Raw genomic sequence first — 21,301 nt, 5'->3', positions numbered from 1 at the left:
AGAGTTCAGAAATGTTCCTCTGGGTCAGCTGTGGCTATTCAGTAATCTCTGAACAAATCACTCAACATATTCCAGACACATAAGTAAATATTTCAACACTACTGTCAACTGAACATATTCTGCACTTAAACAACTCTGGCTAAAAACACAATAATTATAATAATAGGGTCAGTTTTATACTGGTCATACTTGATGCAGCTTTTAAATGTTATCTGTTTAAAATAACCATTATTTACAATATATATGAGTGTTTCATCTTTTAAAAATCAAGTACATACTTAAATATCAACAAGTTATCTCCCCCTCCTTCTCTATTACTAGTCTTTCTACTATGCCTTATATCTCCTAAATTCAATGTGAATTTAAAAGGTATTGCTCAAATTCAGTAATTTACATAGGTACAGTAGAACTTTATAAATGTATTCAATAAAAAGATTGCCGAATCAATGTAATTTCTCTCCTTTAGATCATGACTAATAAAATCTAGTTAGGGTCAAAATAAAAATGAAGTTCTTTTTACCTCTACCTAAGAAGTGTGCAGTGAAAACTATTCCATCTCAATTAGATAAAGGAGCCTTTGCAAAGTGCTTTATCAACTTCGGGAATTAAAAGATTTCCTGCAAACTATTCAGTGAGTGTTCTGTGTAGCACTGCTTTGCAGAGTCAGTTCTTCCTATCTCTTCCTTTGAAAATTCTAATTAAAGTAGGAAATCTTTTTTGTTTCTATTCATTTTGGCTTTGCCATATTGAATGTAGATATGAAAATAAGTAACTCAATGACAACACTGTCTCTTTCTTTCATTCTTGTCCTGTTGGGACTTTATGGGAGGGTAGGAGGAGGTATACTTTCCCAGTTTTAGTTTTTGAAGTCGGTTTCTTATTGTCACTTTTTCAGTCATAAATATCTTTAGGGTTAATGGATGTAATAGGGATAAACCTCCTTACCAATGCCTATAGTCACACTGTAATAGGTTTTTTTAGAATAACCAACTAGTGAAGAATTGAAACTGAATCCTTAAGAGCCCTTGCATTCCCCTCGTGAGCACTGTTTAAACACTGTCACACTATCTTTTTCTTTTATTAGGTTATGTTAATCACCATACATTACATCATTAGTTTTGATGTAGTGTTCCATGATTCACTGTTTGCGTATAAAACCCAGTGCTCCATTCAGTATGTGCCCTCTTTAATACCCATCACCAGGCTAACCCATCCCCCCACCCCCCTCCCCTCTAGAACTCTCAGTTTGTTTCTCAGAGTCCATATAGTCTCTCATGGTTCATCTCCCCCCTCTGATTTCCTCCCCCTTCATTTTTCCCTTCCTGCTATCTTCTCTTTTTTTTTTTTTAACATATAATGTATTATCTGTTTCAGAGGTGCAGGTCTGTGATTCAATAGTCTTGCACAATTCACAGTGCTCACCATAGCACATACCCTCCCCAATGTCTATCACCCAGCCACCCCATCCCTCCCACCGCCCACCACTCCAGCAACCCTCAGTTTGTTTCCTGAGATTAAGAATTCCTCATATCAGTGAGATCATATGATACATGTCTTTCTCTGATTGGCTTATTTCACTCAGCATAATACCCTCCAGTTCCATCCACGTCATTGCAAATGGCAAGATTTCATTCCTTTTGATGGCTGCATAATATTCCATTGTATATATATACCACATCTTGTTTATCCATTCATCTGTCAATGGACATTTTGGCTCTTTCCATAGTTTGGCTATTTGTTGCACTATCTTTTGTTTTGTTTTGTTTTGTTTTTTTGTTTTGTTTGTTTTTAAAGGAAGTTTTTTTTAATGTTATGTTAATCACCATACATTACATCATTAGTTTTTGATGTAGTGTTCCATGATTCATTATTTGCATATAACACCCAGTGTTCCATGCAGAACATGCCCTCTTTAATACCCATCACCAGACTAACCCATCTTCCCACCCCCCTCCCCTCTAGAACCCTCAGTTTATTTTTCAGAGTCCATCATCTCTCATGGTTCATCTCCCCCTCCGATTTCCCCCCTTCATTCTTCCCCTCCTGCTATCTTCTTTTTTTTTTTAACATATAATGTATTATTTGTTTCAGAGGTACAGATCTGTGATTCAACAGTCTTGCACAATTCACAGCACTCACCATAGCACATACCCTCCCCAATGTCTATCACCCAGCCACTCCATCCCTCCCACCCCCCCACCACTCCAGCAACCCTCAGTTTGTTTCCTGAGATTAAGAATTCCTCATATCAGTGAGGTCATATGATACATGTCTTTCTCTGATTGACTTATTTAGCTCAGCATAACACTCTCCAGTTCCATCCACGTCATTGCAAATGGCAAGATTTTATTCTTTTTGATGGCTGCATAATATTCCATTGTATATATATACCACATCTTCTTGGCTCTTTCCACAGTTTGGCTATTGTGGACATTGCTGCTATAAACATCGGGGTGCACATACCCCTTCAGATCCCTACATTTGTATCTTTGGGGTAAATACCCAGGAGTTGTCACACTATCTTTTTTTTTTTAAGATTTTATTTATTTATTTGAGAGAGAGAGAATGAGAGATAGAGAGTATGAAGAGGGTCAGAGGGAGGAGCAGACTCCCCGCTGAGCAGGGAGCCTGGTGCGGGACTCGATCCCGGGACTCCAGGATCATGACCTGAGCCGAAGGCAGTCGCTCAACCAACTGAGCCGCACAGGTGCCCACTATCTTTTAAAAATAAATTTGCCGTCATGTTTAAAGAAATTTGAAGGAACAAAGTCTGTCATTTTCCTACCTCCCTGACACAACTGTTTTCAGTTTTCTGTGTCTATTTCTATCTCTATTCACAAACATATACACTTAAGATCATAATAATTATATGTTCTATCTGGTTTGCAGTGTTTGGGCTCCTTATTCCAATTATATATTCTAACCAGAAAATGTCCCTGAAAAAATGACTTATTATGATTATAGAACCAAATTCAGGGGTAAGGAATCCTAAAAAGTTATTTTGTGATTGTTAGAATGGAGGGCAGTTGAAAGGTTAAAACAATTCAACCATAATTCAGTGAGAACATTCTGGGCATTGCTACTTGCTGTCTTGAGGGAGTTATAATTACAGAGTAAGAGACAAATATATATGCAAGTGATTGTACAATATAAGAAAAAATACGATGGTTTTTAAAATACAGTACAAAGTGTTTCAGAAGCACAGGGCCTGGTATTTGACCCACAAAAGTCTTCTATAAGATTTCAGAATAAAACACATATAGATGTGTGCTTATACGTGTGCACCTGTATGCATTTCCGTGCCTCATGAATAAAGTTATGGAGACCAGCTGACAGTTTCTATGCTGTTTGGACATGGAGAAGGAAGAGACATTTTAGAATTCTACCAATGGCTCTATGTCAGTTGAGGAACTGCTCAGTCAGACCTCTGAGAATAGCCATTTTGAATAAAATAGCAACTGTTGAGCAATACTCCATGCTCAAGACAAGTTCCAGGAATTTTGTGGTCAGAAATTTTAAGTTGATGCATTATAAGAAAAGCCAAGGATACCTTCCTGGATGGTAGAGTTTGCTTTAATTTCAGTCTAAGTTCCATGAGAGCAGGGACCTTTTCTCTATTTATTTATTCATGCAAAACATTTAGAACAGCCCCTGACTCAGAGTAGGGACTCAGGAAATACTTACTGGACAAATTTTGAAATTCCAGGCACAAATTTTAGTTTCAATTCATGCTTCATAGTCAGTCAACAAAAACTAAGATGACTGGTCAGGGTCATAGACTGAATTTTTAAAAATAGATCTCAGTAGGCATCAGTGCAGTACACAGGATAAAACTGGGAGTAGGACCCAGGTTCCACTGCTCAGAGCCAGCCCTAAAATGATGGTCATGTCACTCAATCTCTCTAATGTCTCCATCTGACGAACATCCTTTCTGGTTCTCAAATTCTCTGAAATTAGAGATTAAGGTTCTACCATGAGATGTAGTTTTGCCATAACATTTACAGATACAAGTAATATTAATGAGGATGTCATACTCATCCATCAGTAGACTTAAAAACAGATATTAACTGGGATACCACCCCCCCCATGTGGTTCTAATAATCTGGGTAAGACACAAAAGCCAGGTTACTAACCCAAATACACTGTTTAGTTTGTTGTGGGAAGTTCCAGCGGACAGAAAAAGCATCTTTTCCTGGACATTCCTGGGTAGTCTGATTGCCTCCCTGATGTTTCCCATTTGCTCTCAGCTGCTCTTTCCCTTCTTCATTCAAAACTGCAGATTTCTCTCCCTGGTCTCAGCTGCTGTCTCTATTCCCCAGACCACATGTTTGACTTCCTACCATCCTACATTATTCTTTGGTGAAGTCTGTTTTACCACAGGATCATTAAAGACCAAATCTTTTAGAAGGAAGTCTACCTGGCTTCTGAGTATAACATTTGATTTTAATGATACAAAAGAACAAAGTCCAATAGTTGGTTTGAAGAGTCAGATCCCAGCAAAAATGACTGCAAGAAGAAGACTAAAGAGCACATAAAAAGAACTTTCCATTGCAGGCAGTCCATTCCCTAGTAGTAGCTAGCCCTCTATCTTATCCTAAATAATAGGCAGCTTCAATCAACTTTTGGTACAGTATTAATGAGGATAGAGAACAATGATTTGTTATCAGTCAAGTCCTTAGAGGGCCCAAAAACCTTATATTAATCTCCTCCCCTGCCAAAATTTTAGACCCAACATGCTAAAGACCTGTGTGATTTGCTTATTTAATTTTATCTTCCGCTATCTTCTCTGCTCATCCTCTGAATAAAACAACTAGTGAAATGGCCAGGAAGTAAATACAGAACAAGTGTCAGGAAAACGGTCATAGACACTTCTTCTCTGCACCAGGCCCTGTACTGAGAATTTAGCATACACTGGAATCAGGTATCTGGATACTTCACATACTATCATTAAATGAACCCTGCTTGCAAGAGAAAACTCCAAAAGCTTTCCTTTAAGGATATTGTTTAGCCACATAAGAGTCAGCCAAACATGACCTTTCTTTGTGGCTCAAAGTCAAAAGGGCAAAAAAGAGGACTAAGTTTAACCACTTCATAATAATCTCTTAAAACAGATTTCCCCTTAAACTTAAGTTACCTCTAATATCTCCACAGCTGTCGAGATAAAAGATACCTTTGATGGGTTTATAGGCCTCTTCAAACCTTTGTGTTTACAGACTGTAGCAAGAGTAACATAATTGTTTTCTTCCTCCCAGTGAACTGTCTTCCTGTGGGATTTACAGGGTGAGCACAGGATGTAATGTTTGCATCCTGAGATTTGCCAGTAAAGCAAACTTCAAGTCCTTTATTATTCCTCATTTTTTTAAAGTTCCGATCATTGTGATTACACTCCATTATTCAATGCAGTCTTAAACGAAACCCAAGACTTTGTTTTCAATGATGGATGGCAGTTAAACTTTGTTGAATCTTAACCATTGTAATGTATGTTTCAGAGGCCTTTCTCAATACATTTCACAAGTTGAGGTCCTATTTCTGAACCTAACAAAGTGATTCATGGAGCTTTTAAAATTAGCACAAATGGGACAGACTATAATAACAAAAAATATTTATAAGTTAGGTGATGGACGGATCAAAGTATCAATTAAATTGAAGACTTTTTTTATAAACATCTTCACAATGTGTGATTTGACTTGGCTCTTTGAAGGAAGAGTCCATTTTTAAAACTTCCTACCACCACTTCAAGACAATCTGTCAAAAGATAAACATTCTCACTACTAGAATAAGCCACCTCATTAAAGGTAGTTTCAGTCAGTGAAAGAAGTTACTGTTGAACAATGAAGACATGATATATTTTAAAAGAACCATGTGAACAATGAAGACATGATACATTTTAAAAGAACCCAAATGGGTCCTATGAAAGTTTGGCTGTCATCCAAATTCACTTCTCAAACTTCTATAACGTTCAGAAAGGGTGGATTCCCCGCTGACTTTAAACCTCCCCGGGCTATTTCCAAGAAGCCATTTCTACTAGGTAAAATGTTCCAGCAGATGCTGGATTTACATCTTCGGGAGGTAGTGTAAAAACCATCCTTGCAGTGGGAAGGAATGCAGACAAGGTAGCCAACCTCCCTTACGGAACTGAAATCATGATTTGATGGCCTATAATTTTTATATCAGGTGGTAGGAGCACAGGTGGTTACATATTATGCTTTTTAACTTAAATACATGGTGTACATATTCTTTTGTAGGTATCAAGGATTTTAGAATAGTTACTTTTGAAAAGATTATGTAGCTGACTTGTGAAGTATATTATTCGTAAACCATCAAAACAATCCAAAATTATATGTCATTTCTGTATTTTATAGGCCGTACTGGGTTGTCTGTTGATTCTTTAATCAAAGCCTTGTGATTGCCTAGGAGAGGAAAGAAGAAACTGAGAGAGGAACAGGTGAGGACAGTAGAGTTGCTATTGGTCTAGTTCTCAGTGGGCAGAGAGGAGTCATCCCTGCCGCATGCTCTCGGGTCTCCGGTATGAACCTGTGAGAGCTGAAGCAGAGGGCATTTAGGCAGCAACAGGCTTAAAAACCCACTGAGTCAAATAGCAAGATCTATTGATAGATTTCAATCTATGGGCTAGAGATCCAGGATGAGACAAGGCTGAAAACCTATCCGATCCCAAGCTAGAGCTTAGAAAAGAAATGAAAAAGACCTCTGGATTTCCAGGTATTGCAGGAATCACACCCATCTCTGGAATGCAACCACGTTTTCTCCTTCAATCTCCTTCCTGCTGCCTGGGACACTCTTTCCTCCTCCCCTACCCCTTCCCGGTAACTTTTGTTAATATCACTTTCTCAGAGAAGCATTTCCGAAGCCCAAAGCTAGGGTAGGGACTTCTTTTGTCCATGCTCTATAGCACCCAGCGCTTTGATTCCCAGTACTCAACACAATCTGTCTCCACAACTGTGTATGAGCAAGCTCCATGACATCAGAGACGGCTTTCTTACTCACCTTTGTTATCTCTATTGCATAATACAGCACCTGGCACATGGGAAATACTCAAGAAATGTTTACTAAACATATGAACGGGTGAATGAATAAATGAATGAGCTGCCTCTAGAACATCCAGGAAGATATATCTCGTAGCTGGATTATTCTGAGCTCAGAAGTGAGTTTAGGGCCGGCACTAAAGAATAAAGAGTCGCCAGCTTCCAAGCAGTGAATAAATTCATAGGCGAGAATAAATATCCCAGGAAGAGTAAAATGGCACGAGACTGAAGGCAAACAAGGGATGAGGAGTCCACGGAAGTAATTCAGAAAACTTTCCCAGGAAGTATGGCACAGTCTGGAGAGTGGTTAAGAGCTAAAACTAATTGTTTTAGTCAGGCAGGCTGACTTGTAATCCCAGCTCCGGTTCTTACCATGTGAACCAGATGAGCGTCAGGAGCTCAGCAAGTGGGAGAGAGTTGAGCTGGCCCGTTGTTGGAATAGCTGGTTGAAACAAGCCAAAAATGAAAGTAACAGGCAAGTAGTCAAGCCTTTGAAGTCACTTACAGCAATTGTATAAGCAAGAGGCTAAAGTGGAGAAAATACTACCCTCTCCCCCTATACCCTCGGCACGCGTCCCATTTCCCCTCATGGAATGGCACACCGGTCAAGGAGCAGATAGATGAGCACAGATGTTGCTCGAGTCAAGTTACTGCTGAGGGATCCACAAATAAAAGGCTACTGTAGTTTTTTGGACCTGAGGGATGCTGGGGAGAGGCCAAGGGGAAAGGGCTAGTGGTAAAAAAGCACAGAGCGGTGAGTTAGAGTAGGGAAAAATGTCTTGAAGTTTTCCCTTCGTTCCCTTAAAGGTTTCCCAGCAGAGGAGCCTGAGGAAGGCCTCTACTGAAGGCCCGAATGAGGGCACCTCCGCTAAGAATGCAAAAATGGGTAAGAACATGGCCAGCCAGAGGGGCCAGAGTCCTTGATGGCAGCTCCCCTCAGAGACTGCAGTCTGTTGGCGGCACACCAAGTCTGGTGTGGGGGAGAGCAGCTTTCCTCCCTGAGGCCTGCTTCCTAAAGCCTTTGTAATTGCCTATGGTTGGCCCCGAAAAGTCACTCATAATGTTAGGAGCCCGACTCCTCAGGTAAGTCACTTGAATTCTAAATCTCAATTTCCTGACCTATACCTACCCCATGAGTTGTTAGAAAAACCTAGCTATAGGCCTGACATAAATGCAGTGCCCCATCAATGATTGCTCCACTGGAGCAGGTAAGGTGGGAGGGACAACCCTTGGGCTGAGAGAGGAGAGGCCAGGAAGGTCACGCCGGAGAGCTCTCTGTTGCAGTCAAGGACTAAATCATTAGTGACCTCAGGAAAGTACTTTCCATGGAGTAAAAACGATGAAAATCAGAGTAGAAAAAGTTGTCAGCGTGGGTGATGGCAGTGTTGAGTCCTGCAGGAGGGGCAGTTCCTGTGTAAGCTCTGAGCCCACCCTGCGGAGACTCCTTCCAAGGGTGCAGGCTTGCACTCAGGATCCTCACTCATCCCTCATGCTGCCTCAAGGACCGTGCACTGTCCCCTGCTACCAGCCCTCTTTCTAGGCATCTTCCAGCTTTTATCCCCAAAGCCTGAGCCATGACCGTGCTTATCCCTGTCAGTGCACCTTCTCTAATAAGCAAGCTTTGCCTCTGCTCAGCAGACAGAAACATCACAGACTTTTGTCCGTATCAGCAATTCAGCAGGGATACGGTCTCTGCTCTTGTCCTGCCCCAACCAGAAATAAATACTACATGATCTATTACATATTTGTATTTTGTTTTTGAGACTAGAGACACACTGTGTCTTTTTTCTAAACACTGACCATCATCAAGAGAAATCAGCTGTCATTCCAAAGAAGCAAACATCAAATTCATACGAGAGCAGTATGAAGAACGCTAATACGCATATCATAGACTTTCCGTGAAGGATGTGAATCCACAGCAAAGTGAGGCCCATGTAATGGGATTTATTATAGTTTTTATGTGAGAATAGTATTTCCAGGGCTTTCAAACGTTTTTCCTTGTACTAAAGTACCAAGACACGGGAAGCTCAGTAACCCTTGAAGTTGTAGCTTAGATCACCCAGATTTTTGCATGAGAAAGAACATATAAGAAAGCACAACTGCGACAAACCATTACATGAAATGATTTAATCGTGTTCAACTCAGTAGGTTTATGCCTGCTGCCGTTTCTTTCCTGCTTCTTTAGTAGACTATCATTTTCTGCCACTGCTGTTTACGGGAATACATTTTATTTCAAAAGCAAGATTTTTCTTGGCACTCAACTCACCCATGACTTTATTGTTGAATTTTTTTTTTTTAATGTTATAACTCAACTCTTTGTGTGGCTAAAATGGCCAAGGCTCTTTTATGTTGTTGTTCTTATTTTTCCCCACATCAAGCATCCTGACTGCTGCTGTCAAAATCTGATAATAAATGAAGATTTCTCCCACAGTGGACCTCTTATAACCATGGCAACTCCATCAGCAGCTAATGGCCACATTGCAAAAAATGCTTTTGAAAAGGACAGCTTCTCACACTGTCGCAGTACAAATGTCCTTTTCTTACCTTTTCTCCATAATGATACTAGGAAAACAACATATCCCAAGCAAACATTTGCTTTGTTGTGCACATGTGGGGCCACTTAAAAAAAAAAAAAAAAGTAGAAGAGAAACTACAAATAAAAGAGAAAGCATAGCACTAAATTGCAGAGAGATGCTGATGGCTTAGCAGCATTAACAACATACTTCTACTCAATTTACAGCTGAAATCAAACTAGTTATTGCTTAAAATTTTGAGAATTTTTATTGCGCTTACTCCACCCACTGTCATCCAGGAAGTTTTTCTAGAACGTTTGTTTTCAGTTTCATAGTATTATCTCTCTGAATAATTGGTCACATGTAGGTAATGCAGCTATATGCATTTATGTATAGGTACTGCTGTATGTTGTTTCCATAAGATGGACACTTTTATGCTCTTCTGTATACCCTTGAAAGAAGCCCAGAGCAGAATCAGCATGTGGGTCCTTCAGCCCGCCTTGCATGCATCCCCACATGTGCCAAAACAAGAGGAGTTCCTGCCTGATCCCTACTATCAGACCCTCAAAGATGCTCTTGTTTATGAGGTAGACCAAAACTAGTTTCTAATAGAGAAACTTTCCCTGGGTGCCTGCTTCTGAAGCAGCCCACCTATTAAAACAAAATAAGATGTTTTCTACTTTAAATTGTTGTTAAGGACATAACAGACATTCAGATAGATGTCTCTCTGTCTCTATATATCTACTTACCTACCTATTTATAAATATATATTCATGGAAAGGAACTTCCCCATATCTCAAAGAACTCAGAGCTTGAAGTTTTTTTTTTCCTTTTTGATATACCTTCAACTATCAATATTGATCAGTAAGTAACTACAGATTGGAACCCCACATCAAGTTTCCAAGTATGGCAGGATCTGTTGATGCCTTCTGCACTGACATCAGGTACATTTAATTAATGTAAATAATCATCTCCCTCTGAGGTTTTCAGAATTACATGGTCTATATAGGGCTGACCTATGAGTAGGAATATCTCAGCCCACAGAGAAAGCAGCAAAGTTGATTTTCATTAGCCATTATGACCATTTAAATTTTACTTTACCCAAAACCATTTTTTTTTGCTTTTTTTAAACTTTTCCCAAAGGTATCTTCTCTCTATAAAAGTCCTTTAATCATGTGGATAGGCTTAAGAGTCAAGACCTCCTAAGATTTGCGTCCGAACTGTTTCTTTCTGCTGAGAAACTGTCAGCAAGTTACTCAGACTAACTTAATCTCAAGGCATTAATTTATAAAACCAGCCTGATAATAGTTCTCCCTCAGAGGATAGCTGGGAAGAATAGTTGATATAACACATATGAGAGCACCCAGCTCTGTAATTGGAAGAAACTAAATTACTTAAGAATGGTTTTTCCCCTCTGTGTTCCCCATTCCTGACTCTCTCTTCTTTTCCTTGAGTCATGAGATAAGGTTTGCACATCTATTTTATAAGCTAATTTTAAAAGTGTGTAAAACTATTTGCTTTTTGCTAAGGTAAGGCAAGTTAAACTAGATACTGCAAAATTGTCAGTGGTGAGTTTTTAGTTTCCCTAAATCAAATCAAATGTTATAAAATTTGATAATATACATAAAATCACTACCATAAAAATCCCTCAGTCTCTCCCACATAAAATTAAATTTGAAATCACAATTCTTTTTTGAACTCATTCACCAAGTTTCAGCAGAGGAATGAACTTGGAGAATCCCATCACTGACGGTGACAGCCAGTACGAAAGAATATGACCTGATCTTTTTTTTGTCTAGGTGGTGGGAATGTCTCAGGTTAGTAAGAAAACACAAATTGTAACAAATAAAGATGTCAGAATACTCTACAGGAAAAGTATCTTCTAAATCTTTTTTTAAGGCAAACTTCAAAGAAAGATTCAACAACAACAACAAAAAATATTGCAAACCATTAATTTTTGTCCTGACAAAGAAACTTTTATCCTTTGGAAGTTACCAGAATAAATTTGAAGCTTTTAATAAAATATTTTGTGTGGCTCCAAAAGCTACACTAAACATAAATACATTTCTTTGCCACCAATCCATTTTGCACTGTAGTCATCCAAGCACAATGATGCTACAATATGCAGGTATGCATGTAACTTTTGGAAATACCAATAAAGCCTGAGTTTATGAAATACTCCTGCCTATCATTTTGAGTCCAAGATGCATTGTCAACTGCAAGCGAGCATGGTCAAATCAGAAGGCCGCTCTGCTGGTTCAGTAAGAGGCAAAGCCTGCATGATGAGTTGGGAAGGGAAAAAAATAAAAGAAAACCAAAGAAAATAGAATGTTGTTCTCTAACAAAGCAGATCAAAGCAGTGTACAAAGACACCATTTCTCTAAGTACACCTTTGACTACACAAAGGAGTCACTGTGTTCATCCTGTGTTTTTCAGTAGGCTTGGGCTTTAACGATTCAAATAGAATCTTTGCCTTTCAGTCATTGTCTCAATCTCCAATACTTCAGAAAACCTGCAGAAAGTCATATATGTACAACCAATACTTTACTTTCCACATATAACTTTTTTTTCTCATTTAAAAACTAAATCTACTGTTAGAAGAAGAAACAAAATCACCGACTATTTATTTAAGTCCTTTTATTTCTTATCTAGGACTCCACAGTGTATAGAAAAACTGATACTCCCTCTTTGGGAAATATAATTTTCCCTACATTCATCTATGTAACTTGAGTTCTTTATAAAAATGATGGAAATATTCCCAGCTCAAATTACGATTTAAAATACAAAAATATTAAATCATAGGTTCCCATAGACAGCGTAAGCACATTTTCTTCAGAGCAATGTTGTCATTGCCTGGTCAATAAAATAATGTTTTCTTCTCTATTAACTCATTTGGTAGAAACAAGTTTAGGGTGGGCCAACCCACATGACCACTATGGTGAAAACTTAAAATTTGTTACTGTGTTCTCAAGTAAGTATTGAGGAACAATAAATTTTTCTTTTTCTGTTTTTCTTTTTGGCTATTGTTCATGATGACATCCAATGACATATGCCTAGCATTCTGTGTACTATACATGGAAAGAACAAAACTCAGCAGATAATAAGAAAAAGAAAGAGTAGAAAAAACATTGTACAATTTAGTATAACCTGGGTGCTAAGGTCATATTTGTTCTATTAAAAAAAAAAAAGATGAAAGGCATTGGTTGCCTAGAGGAAAATTCTATGTTTGTTAAACACCTACAGTTATACTTCCAAAAATTACCTTTTTAAGAGGTTCCTGGAGTTCCTTGCTTTGGCCAAAGTTACACATGACCATGATTAGCACACAGTAGATGCTCAGCAAACTATGAATGAATCAGTCAACATGGCCTAATAGAAATGCTGCTTATTTTTCAAGACGTAATATATTAATATAGCACTTACTTTAGTGCGAAGCACTGCCCTAAGCACTTTATAAATTTTAACTCATAATCCTTGTAACAACCCCAAAACCCCAGCAGATTTGTTCTATTATTATCTTTATCTTATAAGTGAGGAAATCAGGGCAAAAAGAAGTTGTTTGTCCAAAGCCACACAACTGGCAATAATGGTACCAGACTTTGAACCAGGAATTCTGGTTCCTGAGTCCATGCATTAGTCTCTGTCAACTACACTACCCATGCTTCCTGTGTGTGGCGTTTTGCAGGACTTCATCTTGCTCAAATTTCCATTTGCTTTACTTATATTAGGCTCCTTAACGTTATATTGGTAGTTGCTCAAAATTGGAGATAGTCTAATGGGGCTTCTAAAATAAGAGTGGATTTCTTTTTTTAATTTTTTAAGATTTTATTTGTTTATTTCACACAGAGAGAGAGAGAGCACAAGCAGGGGGAGAGGCAGAGGAAGAGGGAGAAGCAGGCTCCCCACTGAGCAGGGAGCCCGATGCGGGACCCGATCCCAGGACCCCAGGATCATGACCTGAGCCGAAGGCAGACACTTAACCGACTGAGCCACCCAGGTGCCCCAATAACAGTGTATTTCTATCTCCCCTTTCACCTGATTCTCTCTGTCAATGAAAAGGATATATGATTTTTTTTTTTTTAGTAGTTTAGGAGACTTATACTAAATCTAAGAGAAATAAAAGCCTGAAGGGAAGGCATAGCTCTAATTTTTAAATTGTGTCTATGGTAAACCTGGAGGTTGAGTCCTTATTACTGCCTAGATTTGCTCAAAAAAAAAAAAAAAAAGAATCAATGAGCCCCAAAACAGACTATGGATGAACTCTGATTTAAGGAACTTAAAAGGGCCACCAGATCATCATCATTGAGGTAACAGATTGAGCTTTGGAGTCAGACAAATTTGGGGTTATATCCTTACCCTGCCATCTACCATTTTGTGTGGCTTTAGGCACGTACTTAATTTCTCAACCTAATGATCCTTAGCTATAAAATGGAGTTAATAATGTGATTTCTTTGGGTTATTTGGAGAATTTTATACATGAGGTCATAGTAAAGGCTCAAAAAATGCTATTTCCCTTTATAGTGATACTATTTTGACTACAATTATGTTTCCTAGTAAAATGGGAACTTTATGACATTATCAGTCTGCAAATTTCTGCAAAGAATTTTTTAAGATACCAAAGATTTTGTGAAAAATGACTTTCTATAACCTTCAAGATAGATACATATTTTCTATATGTATTTTTCCATATATATATATATATATATATATATATATATATACACATATATGGGACAGAATGGTACATCATGACTCTACCTTCTACATCTTAAACCTCCACCACTAGATTTGATTTAGACTGAAATACAAATGGCTTTCTCACCAGTAGGTCACATGTAAAATGTTTGAATTTCCATTAGCATGTTAAAAATTAATTAAACATTTCCTATTATTTAGTTCAATAATTAGTAAATTTCACACTGCAAAGTCACATTTATTAATGTTTCCCCTGCCCCCCTTGGGCTTTGTTTCAAAAGATTTTATCTCTCAAGAAAACTGAATTTATCCAGTAATACTTAAATTAGTTCTCATTTTCATGTACTGACATTGACTATGACTCTACAGTATAGTCAAGTTTCTTATCAACATAAAGCCACTAATGTTACCACACTTAGTTGATACAATTCCAATAAAAAGCAAAGGAACTTGATACATGCACTCATCTTTATAGTTTTCTTGCAGTTAATTTTTGTAGACGGTATTAATATTCATCAATATTCAGTTCATATACCTAATGGAAGATTATGCATTTCAGTCCTGTTGAACCCAGATGGCCTGAGTTTATGACTTGCTTTGGCCAAAAGCATGAACAGACTGGAGTGTGTCAATTCCAGGTGGAAGCTTTAAGAGAAGTGCTTTGAGTTGAAACCTGAAGGATTCGTAGATAAAAGACAAGCAAAGAGTGGAGAGAACCTATTGTACACAGAGAAAAGAGCATGCCCTAAGCCTCTGGAAAGAGATTGTAAAATTCAAACATCTACATCAGGGTAATTAGAGTATAGAAAGTCAGTTGGGAAGCGATGAGGGGTAAGGCTACTTTGGTAGGAAGGGAGGTCAGATTGCACAGGCTTGTTATTGAAGACGTTATATTTTATGCCGAGTGCAGTGTGAAGTCACATAAAGGATGTAAGCATGGAAATGACAGGCTAGGATTCAGACTTGCAAAGAGCTCTCAGGGTTTTGTGTGCAGAGCAAATTGGAGAGGGAGACAACGGAAACTTTTAGACCAGATGTAAAGCTAATGGGATAATCCAGGTGGGAATTGATAATGGAGTGACCCAGGCAAATGCTGTGGAGATGCAAGAAGTGGATGGATTTTAAATATACACAGGGGCAGATTTAATAGATGCTGAATATATTTATGCCTAATAGATTAATGATAGATAGAATGTGGAGATGGGAGAAGAAGTGAAGGGTGACTTTGGGGTTCTGGATGAAGCAATTGGATGAAAGGAGACTCCGTTTATGGTGAAGGGGACAACTTGCAGATGTGCCGAGTTGGAGAACAAGAGCAAATATATTTAGACTGAGGACATGACATGGAGAGTCCCCTGGGCAGTTAGTGCTTAGAGAAGCAATCTGTACAGGTAACATAAATTTGGGATGTATCAACACGTAGATGGTACTTAAAGAATGAATGAGGTATCTAGAAAGAAAATATAGAAGGAGAAGATAGTAGAAAAACACCCAGGACCAAGGTCTGAGTACCTCTAACATGTAACCAGAGACAAGAAGAGAAATGTGTCAGGAAGGCTGAAAACAACAAAAAGTTGTAATAAGGGTAAAGTAAGTGCTTCCCACTGGAAAACACTTAATTGAGTCTTTTGCTCTGAAGATATAGGATGAGCAACCATCCATAGGTTCTGAGCCTGGGTCAATCAAGGAACTAGAGACTGGCCTCAGAGGATGGTGGAGGGGGACGGGGCACAGCCTCCTAGTGGAAGGCCTGTAGAAACTTCAGCTAGTTCACAATTTTTATTTAAGATCGAGATATTTCTTGATTGCCCGTGATGCTTCCTCTGTACAAAGGCATTTACTGTCACTCTCTGTGTTTGCATTTAACACACTAGTATGATTAAACTCTGTTTATCTCCTTCTAGTAGCTACACCTGCCATTTGGGTCACTGCCACAGAGTAGGTACAGTTTCTTCAACTATAGACTCATGATCCAAAGAGCAATCTCCATATAGAAATCATCTTGCTTTTTTCCTCCTCACTCCACATGGAGGCAGGTACTTTCACCTTCCTCAAACTGCAGGGCCCACACTACTTATAGTTGCAGATTGGCCCACCCAACAGGGGTGAAAACTTCTGAAAGAAAGAAATAAACTTGGGATTATCACTTTTTTAAAAAAGATTTATTTATTTATTTGAGAGAGAGAGAGAGCAGGGGGAGGAGCAGAGGGAAAGAAATCCCCAAGCAGACTCCCCGCTAAGCGCAGAGCGGGAGGCAGGGTTCCATCCCACAGCCACCGCCCCCCACCACCACGATCATGACCTCAGCCTAAACCAAGAGTCGGGATTCTCGAATTTTTAAAGAGTAACAAATTAGACACATTGTTTCTGGTCCAAGCGATCACTTAACTGTCTCTCACTTGATATAGAGTACCTACTTTGAAGGACACCTAATTTGGAGGAAAAGTAGTCACTGTTCCCCAAAATGATGCCACCTCCCCCCGCCCACCCACCTAAGGTAGCAGCACCTGATGACAAACATTTCAGGAAATTCACTCCCTAGGAAACACATTGGTGATTGCCTCCAACCCTGGCCTATTTGACACTGCGTAAACACCATCGATTTTCCCTTGGCTGTGCTGACTCATTCCTCTGCCACCCTCAGCCCTCATCTCCTTGCCCTAATCAAGAACCTCAGGCAGTCAAAGTTATAATGCCTAATAAATTCCAAGAGTTTAACAAATATTAGTTCCTTCCTCTTCTGCCTATCTGCAAGCCTGGATCTCTGCTTCTGGTTGATCGGATTACTTTCCTAATTCTAAGCCCATTATAAATGCTACTAATAAGAGCTATTCTCATATTCATTATTTCATTTAAGAGTAATAATAACTGTATAAAATTCACCTTCACAAAAATGCCATTCTACTCTTTGTTGAGGCAGGAATTTTCTTGAAAGGTAAGTTTTAAGTTACTCTTGATTGAGGTTTTGTTGACTGAAATACTTCAGAGCCCAGAATGACCTTCCAGTAAGCTAGGCAGAACCCGGGGGAGCTATGGGGAGCTGGCTGCCTCATTCTGTGCATTCTGGTTAGGCTTTGTTCTCTAATCCGTGTAGAGCAGCCACTTTCTTTGGCTACTTCTATGGTCCCAATCATTTATCTTTTTTTTTTTATTTTTTTATTGTTATGTTAATCACCATATATTACATAATTTGTTTTGGTGTAGTGTTCCATGATTCATTGTTTCTTCATAACACCCAGTGCTCCATGCAGAATGTGCCCTCTTTAATACCCATCACCAGGCTAACCCATCCCCCTACCCTCCTCCCCTCTAGAAACCTCAGTTTGTTTTTCAGAGTCCATCATCTCTCCTGGTTCGTCTCCCCCTCTGACTTACTCCCCTTCATTCTTCCTCTCCTGCTATCTTCTTCTTTTTTTTTTCTTAAAATATGTTGCGTTATTTGTTTCAGATCTGTGATTCAACAGTCTTACACAATTCACAGCGCTCACCGTAGCACATATCTTCCCCAATGTCTATCACCCAGCCACCCCCTCCCTCCCACCCCCGACCACTCCAGCAACCCTCAGTTTGTTCCTGAGATTAAGAATTCCTCATATCAGTGAGGTCATATGATACATGTCTTTCTCTGATTGACTTATTTCACTCAGCATAACACCCTCCAGTTCCATGCACGTCGTTGCAAATGGCAAGATCTCATTCCTTTTGATGGCTGCATAATATTCCATTGATGTCCATCGACAGATGAATGGATAAAGAAGATGTGGTATATATACCCAATCATTTATCTTTAAGAAAAAGACTTAGAGGAGTGCCTGGCTGGCTTGATCAGCAGAGCATGCGACTCTTGATCTCAGGTTTGTTAAGTTTGAGCCCCACATTAGGTGTAGAGATTACTTTAAAAAAAAAAAAAAGGAAAGAAAAAGACTTAGAGATATTATCAGGGCCAATCTGTATACTGAAGGTGCTATAGTCCCAACCTCAGATCTTTTGAGACTAAGTGTTTAGATACAGATGTTGCTTACTCTCTCTTGTTAGCACCAGAGAAGTGGTTGTCTCATTGTCTTCTATAGAACTGTAAGACACAACCCCAAATGATACTTGAACTTTCTTCTTAAAATCTAAAATCACATTTCCCACAGAGTCATTACATATAAATATCTAATAGGATAGAACAACACAGTGATAATCCAATTTGCTATAAAGTATAATGGGAGGGGAGATGGGGGAAAAGAAGATTTAAAGTTTAAGGACCTGAATTCCAATCTTGGTTTTATCATTTTTTTATTTGAATTGTCTTAAGCTTCTGGACTTTAGTTCATTTTTCTCTTCTCTTCCATTTACTCGTAAGAAGGGATTATAAGGCTGAATTAAGATAATGTATTTGAAAGCAATGAAAAATTATCATTCATATCTAATTGTTGATAATTGAGGGATTACATAATTTCAACAAACTACATCTATTATGTTAAGGCTGATTTTAGTTCCTTTCTCAACCACACTTTGCCCAAAAAGAAGAGAATGATCTAGATCAGTGGTTCTCACACCTGACTCATTTCACCTGGAATGCTTTAAAATGTATAGAGAGATTCTCAGGCTCTACTTACTAAGGTTTTGATTCAGTGGACATAGATATAGGTCCAGGAGACAGTATTTTGTAAAAGCTCCCCAAGTAAATTGCCATAGCTTTTTTGAAGGAATTGGCAATGGGTGTTAACATTTTACTCTTAGACCTAGTAACTTTACTTCTAGAAATTTATCCTGCCAATATACTTGAAAAAGTATAGAAAGTTATAATGCCTAATAAATTCCAAGAGTTTAACAAATATTAGTTCCTTCCTGCCAATATACTTGAAAAACTATAGAAAGATATACATACAAGGATTTTTACTGCAGCTTTGTTATATTAAAAAAACCATTTAGATGTCCATCTGTAGGAGATGACTTAAATAAATGATGGTGTGTCCATACAGTTGAATGTAATGTTGATATTGACATATCAACATCCATAGCACACATTATTTTTAAATTTTAAAAAAACAAATCAAAATAACTAAGTAAATAAGCAAATCATACAACAGTTTTATGATATGTTCTTCTTTGTGAAAAATAAAAAGTAGTGTATATATTCACATGTGGGTGTGGAACTGTTGAACTGTTGATAGTGGGCAAATCTGAGAAATACGCTTGGGGAAGAGTAAGAACAAAGGAAATGTGGGACTTTTCCTTTTTAATTTATACATTCTTTTTTACATTTTTTTCTTATAGCATATATGTATGCCACTTTTTTCAAAGATGATCCCCAAGTAATTCTGATGAGCAGTCATGTCCAAAACAACTCTGGATTAGGAAATGTGTGAATTTCCTCTCTCTGGCATTCTTTGTTCCTACTCTTATACTTTATTTTTATTTTTTATTTTTATTTTTTTAAAGGGTCAATTTTTTTAAAGATTTTATTTATTTATTTGAGAGAGAAAGCGAGAGAGCATGAGTAGGGGGAGGGGGAGAGAGAGAGGGAGAAGCAGACTACCCACTGAGCAGGGAACCGACATTGGGGCTTGGATCCCAGGACCCTGGGATCATGACCTGAGCCGAAGGCAGACGCTTAACTGACTGAGCCACCCAGACGCCCCATTTTATAGTTTATTTTTAAAACTATCATTTACGATCCTCCACATTTTATCATTGTCAACTTCATCACTTAGAATCTTCCTGAATTTTCCCCATATATATCCTAACTACTAATTCATTCACTCATCTAGTCTATGAATATATGCTGAGTGCTTCTGAGCACTCAAAAGTGCCCTGTAGGTTCCAAAGTGCTATTCCAGGCACTGGCAACAAACAAGACTGCAAGCCCTGCCCTCATGGAGTGAGCATCCTAACTTCTGTTAGCCTCAGTCCCTTCATCTGTAAAATGGATATATTATTAGTAACTTTCTTATAGGGTCATTTGAGGATGAAATAAAATCATGTGTGCAAAGCCCTCAGCATTGGTATCATAGAAGTGCTCAGGAACTCTAAGCTGCAATAACTTTTACTGTCCTTATCATCATCATTTTTTCATGACCAGCTGCTTGATCCACTGTGAATTTTCTAGAAGAAAAAACCCTACAGAAATTACATTTCATCTTAAGAGAATGTTATCATTGGGGCATCTGGGTGGCATAGTTGGTCAAGCTCCTGACTCTTGGTTTCCACTTAGGTCATGATCTCAGTGTCGTGAGATCGAGCCCCACATCAGGCTTAGCGCAGAGTGTGCTTGGGACTCTCTGCCCCTCCCCCCCACTCACTCTCTCTCTCTCTCTTCTGTCTAAAATAAATAAATATTTTTTTAAAATGTTATTGTTGATCTTATAGACAATTGAAGTACATCTGCTTTGCAAAATCACAGCAGATTTTAGAAGACTTAGGGAAAAAGATAGAAGTCAAGTCAATAAAAGGAAGAATGTGGTCTCCTGCTTAATACTTCCCTGAGCCACAGATTTCTAATTTCCTAGGTTTAACAAAATAGATTACATAGCAGAGGCTGATACACATTTGAAAAAATTACAACATTTTGTTCATGTCCGTGATCATGAGGAATTTCTTTTAGAGATAAGGTTACCAAAGGGCAGCAAAGTGGCCCCTTAATCCCAATAGCAGATACTCCTTTGAGTGGAAACCAGAGTTTAGGAGGCTTGGGAAATGGACTTCTCTTTACATTTACACTTGAACTTAAACAGTGCAAAACAAAGTCAGTTTGAGCTTTCTTTTTTTCTTTTCTTTTCTTTTTTTTTTTTTTGTATTGACTCAGAAACCAAATATGGAGCCAGGTTATCCAATTAAATGTATTGTTTAAAAATGAAAACAATTACATTTTCAATTATAATGAAGATGAAAATTACAATTGCTTTAGTTATGGTATGTTTCTTTTTTTTTTTTTTCTTTTCTTTGTTGTTGTTGCTGCAGACAGAGTTAATTTTTCTTTCAGCAAAGGAAAAAAAAATTGAACAATGATTGTTAGTGGACTTGTTGGAGTGGTCCCCGGTTAGGTTCACCCTGTGTTTGCAG

At 38.4% G+C, this 21,301-nt stretch overlaps 1 protein-coding gene across 1 annotated transcript in view; it reads left to right on the top strand.

The window, feature by feature from the left end:
• GRID2 (glutamate ionotropic receptor delta type subunit 2) overlaps positions 1 to 21,301 on the top strand; it is a 1,398,327-nt gene that overhangs the window by 1,349,697 nt on the left and 27,329 nt on the right. The gene's annotated exons all lie outside the window — the stretch shown is intronic.

The sequence above is a fragment of the Eumetopias jubatus genome, unplaced genomic scaffold (assembly GCF_037043125.1).
Source record: "Eumetopias jubatus isolate StellerSeaLion01/CBP00866 unplaced genomic scaffold, mEumJub1_p1.0 scaffold_2, whole genome shotgun sequence".
Classification (NCBI taxonomy): Eukaryota; Metazoa; Chordata; class Mammalia; order Carnivora; family Otariidae; genus Eumetopias; species Eumetopias jubatus.
The sequence above is the reverse complement of the archived record's forward strand: the minus strand, read 5'-3'. Positions and strand labels throughout refer to the sequence as shown.